Raw genomic sequence first — 5,634 nt, forward strand, 5'->3', positions numbered from 1 at the left:
TTTCCCCAGATGCTACCTGATCTGGTGAGCGTTTCCACTGTTTTTACACCGGATTTCCAGCGTTTACGGTTTGCTTCCTTTTCCATATTCAAGTTATTCGCAATTTCGCTTGTCCAGGTTGTTGCAGTTGCCGTGTCGGTGTTGCTGGGGGGGGGGGGGGGGAGGTGGGGGGGGGGGGGGGGGACACGACAGGCGCTGCAACTGACAGAGAGCATGGCCACAGCAGAAAGACCATCCAGCCCTTGGAGTTTTTGCCGACTCTCCATTGAACAATTGATTCACCAGAACACCAGTTGTGTCCCGACAGAAATTACTTACCCTCTAGCGCCTTCCATTCCCTCTTGTACGCCCTTATGGTTCCATTTCCTTTCATATCCTTTTAACAAGGACATCACATTTGCCATTTTTCCCAATCTTCAGTGATCTTTTCCAGCATCAACAGCGGATTAGATGATCATGACAAGCTCTTACATCAGTGGTTCTCAACCTTGTTCTTTTCACTCACATACTACCTTAAATCCCTTACTAACCACAGAGCTCCTATGCAACCTAGCCACCCTTCTGTGAATACCTGCTTATCAATATTTACCAATCCATTGCTTCCAACTCTTCTGAGATATCGGGCCAACCACTTCCTTTATATAGAGCGACAACAAATCACTTGGTGGCCTGGACTGTAGCCATTCTGGCCCACTGCCCCATTCTCTGCACATGGCAACGGCAATGCACTAATCCAGTGATTCTCACTTACCATCTTTAGTAATCCTTTACTAACCACAGAGCACATATGGCATCTTCTGTGGTTGGTAAGAAATTACTTAAGTTGGTAGACAAGTGGAAAAAAAAGATTGAGAACCACTGCACTAACTGGATATGGATAGGAAGGAGCAACTGCTCACATCCTCATGCCCAAGGGTTTTCCCATGAAGCAGATCACAGATGAGCTCAGCATTGTATAATCCTGAAATTGCTTCCTCCAGAAACACTGCTGACCTTCTGTTAGTTTGTTGCTCTCAACCACCTTTGGACTATTTCAAGATTTCTAAATCTCATATTTCAAGTCAGTTTAAATAGACTGAAGTAATTAATATATTAAAGTTAAGTCAACATAATGTATTTTAATTATATGATATAAAAATGTTAAGTAAAGTAATGAAAATATGACCCATTTACTTGCATTTACCTTTTACTTATGGAAGGATTTCAAACCTTGCAGAGGGATCTGGATCAGCAGATAGAATTTAATACAGACAAGTGTGAGATGTTGTATTTTGGAAGGACAAACCAAGATAGGATATACATGTTAAATGGTAGGGCACTGAGGAGGGTGGCAGAACAGAGGGATCTGGAAATACAGATACATAATTCCTTGAAAGTGGTGCCACAGGTAAATAGGGACATAATTGGCCTTCATAATTCAAAATAGTGAGTATAGGAGTTGGGATGTTATGGTAAAATTGTATTCAGCATTTGTGAAATCAAATTTGGAGTATATTGTGGTTTTTGTCACTTAACAATAAAGATATCAATAAGATTGAGAGAGTACAGAGAAAATTTACTAGGATGTTGCTGGGAATTGAGGAACCAAGTTACGGGGAAAGATGAAACAGATTAGCACTTTATTCCCTGGAATGTAGAAGAATGAGGGGAGATTTGATAGAAGTATAGAAAATAAAGTAAATGCAAGACAGCTTTTTCCACTGAGGTTAGGTGTGATACAAATCAGAAGACATGGGTTAAGGGTGAAAGGGGAAAAGTTTAAGAGGAACATTAATGGGAACTTCTTCACATAGAGAGTAGCGGGGGCATGAAATGGTAAATGTGGCTCAATTTTAACATTTAAGACAAATTTGGACAGGTACATGGATAGGAGAGGTATGGAGAGATATGAACAGGGGGCCAGTAAGTGGCACTAGGAAGAGTAATAGAACAGATTAGAAGAGCCAAAGGGCCTGTACTGTAATGTTCTAAGGTGTGTAACCCTAATGGGGTCACATTTTTTAGCCCAAACTGAGCTGGCATGAAGCTAAGGGGCCACATGCCATCTGACATCTCAGCATATCTTTGCCTAAATGCAATACCCAGAGGGACCTGTTTTCACCTCCTTGTCTAACATCTCCATTTTATTTACATGAAAGTCAGAAACCAATTGACAAACTGACAAGCAAAAAGGATAAAGCTGATAATTCCTTTCATAGGGTACCAGGTGCTCTTGGGCATAAATTACAAACAAAAAGTAGCCATGTGCAGCAGATGGTTAGAAAACCAAATGACACGTTGGCCTTCATCCTTGATCTGCTTCATAAGGAAAATATTGGGAATGAGGATGTTCAAAAATTAGATTAGCATTCTTTGGAGTTCAGAAGAAAGAGGGTTGATCATATTGAAATGTGCAAGACAGGGTAGACATTGAAATGTTTCCACTCATGGAGAGACTCAAACCATGAACAAGAGGGTGGCCATTTAAAATGGAGTTGCATTAAACCATTGTCCACCGAAAATGGCAAATCTCTGGAATCCTTTTCCTGTAAGAGTTTTCAAGGCTGGATCACTGGAGACACACAAAGAGGGAGCTAGTTCAATTTTTAAAGAATTTGAGACTTGGGGCAAATTAGTGATGATTATATTGAATGGCAAATCAGTTTGAGGAGTTCCTATTGTGTCAGTGTGTGTGGGCCCAGACCTGTCCTGCACAAAAAAAAGCAGCGGTTTGAAGACCACCCAATGCATTTTACCAACCAATCTTGGTTAAATTTTACCCTTGTCAATTCCTTGAAGATTACCTTCCAGCAATTAAAAAAAATAGCCAGGTTACTTATTTAAGTCTCACTGGGTGGAAAAATGACAAGCAAAAAAAAAAAAAAATCACGAGGAACTCAACAGGTCTTGCAGCATTTGTTGAGAAAGAAAGGATTTGCCAACGTTTTCGATCAAAACCCTCCATCAGAAATGAGAATGGAGATAGGAAGATAATATAAAGAGGAAAGGGAGAGAGGATAAATGAAATCAAACAAGGAGTAGAGCAAGGCAAATGTGGTGAGGGGGTAGATGAAGGTGGAGGCAGCTGTGTGACTCCTACCAGATCTGGAATCTTGAATGGGTAATAGAGAAAGTGGAAAAAAGTAAAAGAGAGGAAAGGAAAGATTGGAGAAAAGAAAGGAAAGAAGAGGGAAGGATAGAAAGAAATATAAAAGGAAACTTGAAATTGTAAAATCCAATACAATTTGCAGTGAAGATTGAATTTCATGATTTCAGGTACCCCTTTCCTCCTGTACACACACACTTTTGTCTTTCCCTTACCCGCCCCTCCAGCCCGCCTGCCCCATCCCTCATGTTTGAGGGATTCAATGCATTCAATCAACTATTCCAATTCATTCCAGCATCTGCAGTCTATTAAAAGGTTGACTTTCTGACCTTGTAAAGGTGAGCAGAATCCAATGATTGGAGATCAAAAATAACAAGTAACTAGGAACATTGCCCATTTTTTTCCTTCCCGATTACTAAAATCGGATGGCATTTCCCAATTTCAATACTCTTCCCGAACGCAGGTTTCAGCTTCTTTGTGTGTGAGGGGTGGGGGGACAGGCAGGTTTCCAGCAGTGGCCTGTAACAGGCGGCGGAGGCCGTTATATTCATCTATCACTGATACTGTAAAGTTATAAACACCATCTCGTTTCACGCGGCCCCAGTCGGGGCTGATCTCTCAGGTCTGAAGAAATCCCATCTCCGGACAATTCGCTAAGTTTTAGCACAAAGCGGCCTTTCCAAATTGCGTGGACTCCGGCAGAGTTGACGAACACCTTGGTCAGGTTCTCCTCCCCCACCCTCCCCCCCCCCACCCCCCACCCCCAGCAGCCCCTTCAAAGAACTTGCGGTTGCTCTCTTTTCAAATAAACTCCCTTTCATTACACAAAATATCCAGCAGGTTTTGTCCAAGAGGGGCCAGGTGTAAAGAGTGTCCGGGTCTGAGCTTTATTCCAGGGCCGCTCGCCAGGTTGTCATGGGATCCTGGCTGGACTGACCGAAACAGAAGCGTGAACCCGCACAACCTGCATCTGTATTTCATCACCCAACATGCTGGATGGTTCATGTGAACGGGCACAGGATGGTCCGGGCTCATGACGACCTACCGGCACTGGAACGAGGTGCTGCCCCTCGGAGCTCCGGTCACCCGCCCACACACGCACCCGGGCTCCAAGTTTCGTTCAGGCAACCCCTCTCCAACTCTCTGGCGAATCTTTGATGTTGGTTACATCACTGCAATGGCCCTCGAGTCCTGGAACTCGCCTTCATTTGGGATGGATCCGCTCCAGCCACAGGTGAGGCCGGGTTCAAGACCATTTCGGGAAATGCCCCTGTTCACCTTGAGGGCGAGTCTGAAAGTTGCAGCGCGGAAGTTCCTGAGAATTGGGCATCGCAACCATCGCAGACTCAAAAAATAGTATCGAGTGGTTTAACGGGCGACGAACACGTTTAGGAAATCGGCCTGAGTTCCCACCCCCCCCCCCACCCCAGTGCTGATGTGATTCTCGTAACCCCCGAATTAGGATTTAATCTGTTATTCGAACAACATCTGGAAGCTGGACAACCATTCTTGTACACAAGAGTTGCATCTTGATCTGAAATATGAAAGAAAAAATGTATTTGCAACAACATGAAACCACCGGAATGGCGAATAAATCTCTATTTGGTCAGCGATTACCTATCCGTTCAGGAAGAAAATCTCCCGCCTTTATCCAGTCTGATCCATCCCGACCAGAGGTTCGCAGTTAACGGGACCCTCAGCTCAGAATAAGTTGCCAGTCCTCATTCTTCAGAACCATGCTGCTTTATTTTAAATAGGTGTTCAAAACTCAGTCCACGGACATACGTCCTGATGAAGGGTTCCGCCCTGAAATGGACCATTCCCTCCACCCCCCCACCCACCACCACCACCACCACCACTGATGCTGCTGGACCCTGGCAGTTCCACCTGCAGATTGGGTTTTGCTCCATAATTCCGCAGGCTGCACTTGTCTGTCTCGCGTGTTTCCAGTTCATTGAAATGTTTGCCTAGGACTTTCTGCATCTAGGTCTTTGTTCGGTGTTCCCTTTCTACCAGATATTATTACTTAATATTAATCGTTTTGCAGCGTCCATTTGATCATCAAAACAAACATTCACAGCAACAAAAGACATGAAGGTCCCGTAATTGTTTTCTCTTGGGCGAATCCGATGCGTTATTATTTGGATGAGAGAACTCGCAGCTTTCTCTCGAGTAAGTCACACCGGGTTCGCCTGAAGTCCTCCCAGCTCTTCCTATCCACAGGCGGCAACCATTCACAGCCGTGGAGAGACTGGATGGCAAAGTACTTCGCTAAATTCGCTACTTTGGAGAGGAGAAGGAACATTTGTTGCCTTTTTCCGGGGGCACAGGCGGTGATGGGAGTGGGACACTGAAGGAAAGAGCATTCATGATTGGTCAGCAGTCCTCTCATGAACACTGAGCTGGAATGACTGTCCGACAATGGACAATTCAGTTGATTCTCCATGTCAGGGGAATTATTGAACCCCACCATGACCAAAGTAAAAGTCACTTTGGTTGACCCATATGTGAGATTTGGAAGGAGAATTGCTGCATTGGATTGTAACCAT

The sequence above is a fragment of the Narcine bancroftii genome, chromosome 6 (genome assembly GCF_036971445.1).
Source record: "Narcine bancroftii isolate sNarBan1 chromosome 6, sNarBan1.hap1, whole genome shotgun sequence".
Taxonomy (NCBI): Eukaryota; Metazoa; Chordata; class Chondrichthyes; order Torpediniformes; family Narcinidae; genus Narcine; species Narcine bancroftii.